Genomic DNA, 11,020 nt, shown 5'->3' with positions numbered 1-11,020 from the left:
GGCCCCCCACAACCTTTTGACTTCAGTGGTAAAAAATTGGTCCCCCATGATCTACAGTGGTATGTTCCTATAGTGTAATTGAATTCCCTGTCCATCTCACATTGCTTGCGTCTCTCACAGGATGTACAAGTAAAAAGTTGCAAGTTGTCACATTGACAGCAGTGTATTCAAACTGAATGTGGCGTACCCCAGGTGTCTGGTCTTTGACTACTGTTTATTTTATTGTAGATTTTTTTTGTAGCATATTTTATTTTGACTTTACTGCCCACACCAGACTTAAAACTAATAATCAATTTGTTTAGCCTTTTAAACTAAATAGTCAAAAACAAAAATATCGTTTTTATTATTTTTCTCAAGCTGCTGCAACTCCACTGAAGTTCTCTGGCGCCCGCCGAAATGTGTCAGATTATAAGTGTTTTTTTTTTGTTTGTTTGTTTTTCACAATGCTAAATGAAAATCTACACTAATTAGTTTTCATATGTAGTTTTAAAGAATAGACTTTCCATGACGGACAACGGTAAAAGGAAGCAAACCTCAGGGGGAAAAAAAAAAGCCTGATAGGAACGTTTCTAACCAGTTCACAGTACACTTTCTCACATTTTCCATCCTTTTTTTCTGATATTTGATGGCCAGCCAAAGCGCCCCAAGCCTGCCTTGGGCTAACGCAGACTTTTCAAAGCCTTGCTCTCACCGTTCAGGGGCCTCAATGATGCCCTTCTACAGACCGGCCGCTCTGTCTGAGAAGTCGAGTGCATAACTATCTTGCTCCAACGTAGAGATCCTGTCATGTTACCTTCTTGGAATAACGTCTCCCTCCTGGATGACCCTGCCACTTTTAGCCGGAAAAGGAGGAAACGTGCGTGTCTGTCCTGGCTGCTAAGAACAACATGGGTAAAAAGACCATAAAAGTCAGTTGTGTGCACAAATGTAACTGTCCCTGCATGTTCATCATAACGGCTAGCATTGTTCAGTATACAGTTTTAGTACTTGTGATATTTTAACATGCATGTATTAACTTTTTTTTTACACTTGCATGACAGTTAAAAATGTTAAAGTGCGACGGATGACTCCTCCGATGTGTGAGGGATAACTCTCCTACTTATTCTTCAAAAGGTGAGTACGCTAGTTTTGTTTTTTGTGCTACTTAATTTATTTGTTTGGGTTTTTTTTGCTCTTGATAGTTACAAAATGTTTATGAATGGATTCTAAACTTGGTACTTTTATTTTATTTTAATTTTACTTGATTCGAATATACAGTGGTCTCTCATTTATAGCGGTTAATTGGTTCCAGACTCGACCGCAACAAATTAATTTCAGCGAAAAAGGATCCAATGTTAATAACCGGCATTGAAAACCTGTGTATGACTTTCTATGTTTTTTTAAAAAACATTATTAGTGCCTATGCCTATAGTCACCTTTACACTCGTGTTTACACCACATTGCGCAACTCATACATGGCCGCGAGCTAGCAAGCTAACCACTTAACTTCAAGTGTATTTCTTCTAAACTTAAGAAGCCAAAAAAACTTACCACTTCCACACGGAATGGGAGGAGAACCCTTTTTCACTTTATCATTTATCATTCACTTTATCGACTCAAAAAATTACCTAAAATACAAATACAAAAAATTAGGAAGATCCATTCAAATCGTGAATGTAGTACTCTACATTGGTCACTAGGTGTCAGTAGGTGAACGATACACGCACAGCCAGCAAAAACTCAAATTTGAACCCCCAAAATCACTTCCTGTACTCATCAATAAACGAGGTAGTGTTTGTTTCAGTTATTTATTTTACATTTAATGTTTAAATATCACTAAAAACATTAACAATAATTTAAGGATGGGCTCAGTTTGACCCCGGAACAGATGAATTCTATTTTTGCTATTTTTAAAAAGCATTCTAGAGATGTCTAAGTATGTCCGTGTGGTTGAACACTCGTACAACGTATAGCTATCAAACACAGCCGAGCAATCGTTGAAGAGGGAGACCATTTTCCTGACTTTAACCCCCGCCCCCCACCACCACCAAGAGCCCACCATTTAACCACCGCCCCTCCAGTACACCACCCCTCCCTCACCATGCAGCTGCAGCACAGTCAAGCCATTAGGTGACCATGACGTCTTGCCCATCATCTCCATCCAGGTCAAGGTTTCTGCATGGGGAGGAGGGGGTGGAATCAAAGATCCTTTTGCCATGGTGATGACCAACCAGCATGGTCCAACACTTGTAATGAATCACATTGTGTAGGTAATATCCTTGAGTGTATTATTGGAAATATTTCTATTATATACAAGCTTTATTGTGCTAAAACACCCCATAGAAGCATGAAAGGTGTTTACGTCTGCCTGTATAGTGCAAATTGCATTGTGGTCCAACAGCTAATGTAATGTTGTTGTGATACAGAGCAGCGCTCCTTCTCCTCCTCCTCCTTCTTCTTATTCCACTGTCCGCAGGTGTTCTTTCACCTCCTTGATTGCATGGAGACGCCGGCCATCTCATGCCATCTCAGGCCCAAATCACCGCCGCTATTGAAACGTGTCATCTAAAGCTGATAGACACTATAGAAGCTGCAACGTTATTTTATGTATAACCTGCAGCATATTGTACACACCCGTCATGGTGCTCCACACCAGTCTATTGAATTATGGGATGTTGTTGTACAACAGCGTACACTTGTAGTCAAAGACTGCTTTTTATACTACTTTTTGTGGTGCAAATTCGGATAAAGTTGCAAGTGTAGGAAGTCACTTTTTTCATATGCATATTTTTCATAGGAAGACCGCTTATGGCAAAATTCAGTCAATATTTATGACTTGTATAATAACCATAATAATAGGATGGCTTGGCCTTGGCAGAGGTCAGCTGACTCGCCTTTAAATACCTTTGGGGTGGGGTTTTGGGCTTGAGTGTTCCTAATTATGTTTTTCAAACGCTAATGTCTTTAATAATTCATTTTCTAATGCTTTTTCCTCACGAGGGTCGCGGGGGTGCTGGAGCCTATCCCAGCTGTCTTTGGGCGAGAGGCGGGGTACACCCTGGACTGGTGGCCAGCCAATCACAGGGCACATATAGACAAACAACCATTCACACTCACATTCATACCTATGGACAATTTGGAGTCGCCAATTAACCTAGCATGTTTTTGGAATGTGGGAGGAAACCGGAGTACCCGGAGAAATCCCACACATGCATGGGAAGAACATGCAAACTCCACACAGAGATAGCCGAGGGTGGAATTGAACCCTGGTCTCGCACTAACCACTCAACCTTTTATAGGTCATTTCATTTTTATTAATTGTTAAATATTTGTTAATTGTTAAATAATTGAACTTACAATAAAATAAAATATAGAAATGCATAAAATAAAATGCATTACAGTAAAATAGAAAAATTAAAATGTAAAAAATTAAAATTATATAAAAAAAATTAAATGTAATTGAAATGTAATTTCATACAACAAAATTTGCAAAATGTTCTAGGATGCAAAACTAAAACATTTTCTTGTAACTTTACATTTAATAAACTGCCTTCAGTGCATTCCTTCCTGTGTTTAACTGACTGTGTACCTACAGGGGGCGACGTTGAGCCCACACTCTACCTTAATTGGTTGATTGCGGAAGCCTTCTATATTCAAAACCGGAAGGAAGTCGCACAAGGTCGCAAACTTCCTGGTGTTGAAGGTAAACTTGAACTTCTGTATCATGAATATAAAAACACGGACCCATCCTACTCTTTTCATTCTCTTCCAGGGAAGCTTCTTCCACGGCTGCCGCCTCCTCAGCACCAGCATCACAGCCTCCAGGTCGCCATGGTAACCGCTGAGCGAGTGAGACCCACGTTGAGGTTGAGGGATGGTGAAATGAATAGGAAGGAATAGAGGAGGAAGGTGGGTGGTGGTGGGGGGGGGGCGTGAAAGGACGCCCCCACCCCCTCAATTTATTGCTGAGACCCCTATCCCAGCCAGATCAAGACCCCCCCCCCCCACCCCACACACACCCACCCACCCCACCTCTGCTGCCTCCCCATGTACCCCATCATCATCCTCTGCATCCCACTCCGGTCCAGACAAGCTGCCTGCGTGGTTGTGGATGGAGACGTTCGCCGATGGAAGCACTGGTACATTTCGTACATATACACTCAAATAAGTACCCCTAAAAGGGTGTGTGTGGGGTGGCGGGGGCTGTTATGAGTGAATTCCTTCCACGAGACCTTCCTCGTGGGGAGTAAATGTTACTTCATGTATTGATTAGAAAGGAATTAATTCACACATAGGGGGCATCCCCACGCTTGTGGCGACTCCTCTCCTCTCTCTCGCTTTCCCACTCTCTCTCTCTCACTCACTCTCTCTCTCTCTCTCTCTCTCTCTCTGTGAGCGTGAATATCTCTCCACCCCACTCTGCGTGGACGAATAGCATCCCTGGTCTGCTCTGCATGTTGCATTGACGCGGGAATGTTTGATTTCTTTTTGCTGAGGGTGGGGGGTGGGGGGGGGGAATGTGCATGCATGGATGAGTGTCATATCTGCCACGACGTGACGTGGGTGTGCTCGTGTTGACTGGCATACTCCTCGCGGTCAAGTTGTGCATGAACGGGGTCCACGCTGCGTGATGATGAAGTGGGTGGTCGATAAGTTGCGCGTGTACAGTGCCCACGCGGATTCCACAATAACACGGTGGTGGTTTGTGTGGGGTGGGGTGGGGGTAAATCGATGGACACACTGAGTTAATTATGAGAAAATCAATTAAAAGGAGGGGGGAGATCCGGGCTTTATAAGGCCGTGTAGGGAGAGCTCTCTCCGTGCAGAGAAGCGAGGAGGAGAGCGGTCGGTGGACACCCTCGCGCCCGGGGATGGAGGCTCCTTTGTCGGATACGCTCCTCGCGCTGCGCGTGGTGCTGCTGGATCAAATGCGTTTAGATGGCATCTTTGCCCATTGCACTAAAGGCCCCTTGATTTTTTTTTTTTTTTTAGGAGGGAGGTGTGGGCATTGTTATATCTTTTTGAGTGACGTTTGGGGTCACGAGGCGTGGGTTGTGGGGGGGGGGTATTGAACGTACAGTTACATCTTGAATTAAGTACTTAAATATGATTATCATGAAGCTTTGCTTTATATCTTTAAATCACACCTGTTTAGGTGTGTGTGTGTGTGTGTGTGTGTGTGTTGCATTTCTGTATTTTATTTATTTTATTTTTTAAAAAAAGGATATTTGACAACATATTTGTTCCAAAAAGTGCAAAAAATAGGAGAAATGAATATAGACTACACACACACACACACACACACACACACAATCGACACGCAATATTACCACACTTCTGCCCTTTAAAAAAACATAACAATGTTTCAAATCACAGCAACTTTATTGTACTTTTAGTTCCTACAATTTAAAAACGGACTAAATATTTCAAAGTAGCCACAATAATGAATATGTTGCTAAGTTAAAATATTATTATGTTTGTAATACATACAGCATAGAAGTGTAGTCCTGTATTTGTGTACCTAATGATGTGACCTGTGTGTGTGTGTGTGTGTGTGTGTGTGTACCCATAATGCATGCCTGATCCAGGCTAAATAACATTAATATATTCAATATATTAAAAAGTACAGGTTTAAAAAAATAACTATTTATCATATCGTCAATTTTAGTAAACTCATATTTTAGTCTTATTAACAAAAATGCATTGGCTTAGTTTAAAATACGACGTCATAATATTCATTTACAGACATTTTAATTAGGAAAAAAATATATAATAATTACATTTCACGGAATGAGTGAGTTAACGGAACGGAATTGAGGATGTATTATATTATTAGAATATGTAACTCGGTTTTTTGCATATTTATTAAACGTGTACGTGCGTGTATTCATAAAGAAATTGAATCAATCTTATTTTTTTAAGCACACTCGACTCGAAAATGACAAGTAGTACATTCTGAAGTTGTTATTTTTATCATGCAAGTATAGTTTTCAGGTTCGAAACTGCACTTCGTGGGCGTTTAAAGCGTCAAAATTTGCTTTTGAAAGCTGCCGTTGATTTTTATTCACTTCTATATGCAAAATCGTACTTTTTGTTTTTTAGGGGAAACAAAAACGAACTTATTGAGAGGTGCAGTTCATTCAATGAAGTAACACAATAACTAGCAAACGCGTACATATTCACAAAATATCGTGTTATTATAAAAAACATTACGTTTGTTAGAATTGAAGTTTAAATATTTAAACATACAGCATTTTTTGCACTTGTACAGGTTGCAAAACGTTGTAAAAAAATATTCTATATTACATAGAAGAGGTGTGTGTGTGTGTGTTGCAGCTTATCAAGCAGAAACACACACGTATGAAGCCCACATGCTGTGGATTTGATGATATCCCCAAAACTATATTATCCTCCTCTCTCCTATTTTAGTAGCACACTTCCTTCCGCACACTTTCTATACATTCTTCATACATGTATTGTAACACAATATCAAACACTTGAGACCGAAATTAATCAATTTTCCTTCTCACCCCGCACCCCCCTGTACCCCCTCCACCCCTGCACAATCCCATAATGACCTCAGCGGTCAAAGGCCGCTCGGCCAGTTTCTCAATTAATGCGGAGAGATTGCGGTTGCAAGACGTGTCGTTTTTCCCCCTGTATTGGGTGTCAAGAGGTGACCACGTGACCGGCAGAATACGTTCATGTTGTACTAGGAGTCATAATATTAGGTACACCTGCACTTTGGAACGTATAATAAGTTGATTCATTTTCAATGATAATGGTTTTATTTAATTTTAACATGCATCAGATTACAATTGAATGCATCACATAATCAGTTCACATTTAAAAATTAAAAAAACAAAAAAAAACTTAAAACTATATTAGGAAAGCAGGAAGTGAACAAATGTAACAAAGTGAACAAAGGTAGGATTTAATAAGCTTTGCTTCTTCCTACTCCTTTTGGACATGTGGAACTGTGAACTGATTATGTGATGCATTCAATTGTAATCTGATGCATGTTCAAATGAAATAAAACCATTACCATTACAGTTCCACATGTCCAAAAGGAGTAGGAAGAAGCAAAGCTTATTAAATCCTACCCCTCTATCTGGTACTTTTACAATCAGTAACTGTTACATTTGTTCACTTCCTGCTTTCCTAATGTGGTTTAAGTTTTTTTTAAAGTTTTTTTTTATCACATATCGATGTACAAGGTGATATGACCATCCAATGACATAATGTGTACCATAGTAAGTGTCAATATAGTGATATGTATAGCACATCATGACTGGTTCAAGACTCTTCATCCTTGTATTTAGCAAACATCAACTGCTTGTATTGTTTCTTGAATTGGCTCATCGTTGTGCATTGTTTGAGGGTCTTACTCAATCCATTCCATAGTTTGATTCCACATACTGAAATGCTATGGCTTTTTAACGTAGTCCTAGCATATAAGTGTTTCAAATGTAGTTCTTCCCTGAGATCATATTTCTCCTCTCTTGTAGAGAAGTATTGGATGACATTTTTAGGTAATTGGTTATTTTTTAGCCTTATGCATTATTTTAGCAGTTTGAAGATGAACTATATCAGCAAGTTGAAGTATTTGTGATTTTAGAAATGAGGAGTTAGTATGTTCTCTGTAGGCGGCATTATGAATTATCCTTACTGACCTTTTTTTGCAGTACATTTAGCGAGTGAAGATTGCTTTTATAGTTATTACCCCATATTTCCACACAATAAGTAAGATATGGTAGAACCAGAGAGCAATAAAGAATGTGGAGTGATTTCTGATTGAGAACAAATTTTGCTTTGTTCAATATTGAAATATTTCTGTTTGTCCTTCCGTTTTTGTTATATTACACAATAATAAAACATTTAAAACTACTTCATTTTGAAATACATTTCAGATATTAATCATGTTTATAGCTTATAAACAAAACAAAAATGTCGACTTGAGGTTCGATTTTTGCTTCTTCACTGTTGATGTATCTGTTGTATGTATAAGACACATCCATACGTATGAATGCTAATCAATCTTTGGCAGCCACATTTCCATCATATTATACCATGGCAGCTGAGTCTACAGATGTAGTTTACCACCACCTGTCTGAATGAATAATGGGTTCGTTTCATTGTGAAATGCTTTGGGTACATTGAAAATAATGTCATTTTTTTTAATGTCCTTGGGTTATACAATTCCCGCATCCTAAAAACTGTTTCAGATGACTGGCAATAGGCACATATAGACAAATATTCACATCCATATTCATACTTATGGATAGTTTAAAGTCATGAAAAGTCATGTCCAAAGTAGAGTGGAACCCAGATCACCTGAAATATTATTTTAAAAAAATCTACTTTAAACTAGTCAGTGTTTAAAAATGACTTCTGTCTGGAATGTACATATATAATATCAATAAGTCATATGTTTATAAGACCAAAACCGAAACAGTGTTTTTTAGATGAACCCCATTCCAATCATCAGTAGAGAGACGCACTTATTAGGTTATTGGCAAAATACAATAAATATCAAAATATGTCTAGTCCAATAGAAAAGCCACAACGTAAAGAACCAATGTGTTGGATTTGCCATTTTTAAGGCTAATATAAGCAATAAAGATGATAATGAAATGTTCTATAAATAAACCCCCCTGCCATTTTTCCGCACCGTGGCTTTAAATGATCCAAAAAGGAAGGACCCATCAGCATGTGTTCATGTTGATTCCAATGTAATGAATGTGTTGTGTCACATGTAGCGCTTATTGAATAGAGTCAACGGTCAATTCCCGATCATGGCTGCATTGATTAGCTGATAAATGGTGACTGCTGGATCAATGCTCCGGGAAAAGACGCCGCTGTCTATAACATGACCGTGAGCCAAGATGGCGGTCCTGATGGTGGGATTGGTGGTGGGGTGGTGGTCGCTGGCCGGTCAGGGCTTCAATAAGCTGACACCAGCGATGTGATAAATTGATCAAAAATGACCACGGCGGCGGTATAGGTGGGGGGTAGGGTGTGTGTGTGTGGGGGGGGGGGTCACACATTGCCATTATGGGAGAGTGTCTGCACCTTTTTTTTGTGGTTGGAATACATCAAGGGCTAGGGTTCAAAGGTCGGTTTCATCCCAGACTGATGACCCCGCAGACTGGCTGACCTTTTGGGGTCCATAGAGAAAGAGAGGGGGGGGGGGGGGGATTGATGGAAGGAAGAGGTTGGATTTATTTTTTTATTTTTTAGAATAGTCTTGTTGGACCTTCGGTGGATTCTTTTTGTTTTTGTCCATCTTCTTGCTTTGACGCAGTGACCGCCACTATAGCCCCCCCCCCCCCCACCTTTGTCGATTAGCAAATATGTGCTATCCAGCCTCTATACACCCACACGCTAACACGGTGTAAAAACACATACATCCTGTTCGCCGTCTACCATAAAATTAGGTACACTAGCACAATCTAGTTTGGGGGCAAAAAAGCCTTTCTAAACATAATAATACTCATTATTATCACAGCAGTCAAAATATTAGGAACAGCCCTCATTGGGTTTGCCTCAAATTCAAATAATTTACTTATTGTGTCATGAATATCATTTTCAACACTTTCAATGAAAACCAAGCATTCTTTAAAGATAAGAACAATTCCATATGTGTGTATGATATTATGTAGTGTAAAGAAAATTAATTATTTTCTATTGTATAAGTAAATGCAATAAGAATATTCATTAATAATAATGATTTATTTAGTCTAAATCTAAAAAGCTGATTAGTACAACTTGCCTTATAGCAGGTTCTATATTGAAAAATATGAACGTCTATTAAAAACCGCAAAAATACACATACAATTCACATGGAAAAAATGCTAACTAATGCTAAAAAAAATTGCTAACTATATTCATTAATAATAATGATTTTATTTATTCTAAATCTAAAAAGCTGATTAGTACAACTTGCCTTATCGCAGGTTCTATATTGAAAAATATGAACGTGTATTAAAAACCGCAAAAATACACATACAATTCACATTAAAAAAATGCTAACTAATGCTAAAAAAATGCTAACTATATTCATTAATAGTAATGATTTTATTTATTCAAAATCTAAAAAGCTGATTAATACAACTTGCATTATAGCAACACATCCTTGCCTTTTTATATGTTAATATATGAATTATGGGGTTTCAAAACCCCCCAAAAAATAAATCAAAAGTAAAAATCCACATTAAATTCACACCTAAGTGGCAGGTTCTATATTGAAAAATATGAATGTCTATTAAAAACAGCAAAAAAAATTGCTAATTATAAGAACTGGCACCTTTTTATTTTACCATAGGCAGAAAATAAATGTAATTTATCTCACTGAATCTGCTTTTATGTGTTTCCCTTCTTAGTTATTATAATAGTGTTATTAATATAGATTATGGTCATATTCCAGGTGATGAGGGTGACTCGGCAACATGTCGACCAGCTATCCGATTTCGACCGTTTGACTCCCACTGCTGTGTCATTCTCCTCTCAATGGCCAGCAGCGTTTTCCCACTCTTAATTCTTGACGGTGTTAGTGCTCGGTGATAGCCATTGAACAAGACAATTGCAGTACCGTGTGTCTCATCCATCCCTTGCACCCACCCCGCATCCTCCCATCTTCCCATCTTCCCATCCTCCCATCCTCCTCCAGGCTGCAGAGAGGGGCCTGCTGCATGGATTGATGGCCTGCTGGCTGCTTGTAATGACTCAGTCCACCTGAGAGTGTCAGCAGAGAGCAGGCAGTGTTGTTGTTTTTTTTGTTTTTTTTGTTTTGTTTTGTTTGCTACATTAGGTTGGTCCACCTGTCTTGCTTCCAGCTGTGTCAGACAGACAGGGGAGGGGGACGAGGGGGGTAAAAGAGAGGAAGAAGGACCGTCTTTTCATCCCTTTGCTGTACACCTCTGACTTTGTCCACTCCTTGCCCAGTCTAATCCCCCTCCTTTTTTTTTTACCCCACACTCACTCCTTAATCCCAAATCTCTTCCTCCTCCTTTTTTTTTGCAGTTGTTCCTCTCCTCCTCCT

This window comes from Doryrhamphus excisus, chromosome 17, assembly GCF_030265055.1.
Source record: "Doryrhamphus excisus isolate RoL2022-K1 chromosome 17, RoL_Dexc_1.0, whole genome shotgun sequence".
Classification (NCBI taxonomy): domain Eukaryota; kingdom Metazoa; phylum Chordata; class Actinopteri; order Syngnathiformes; family Syngnathidae; genus Doryrhamphus; species Doryrhamphus excisus.
Note: the sequence above shows the minus strand (reverse complement) of the source record.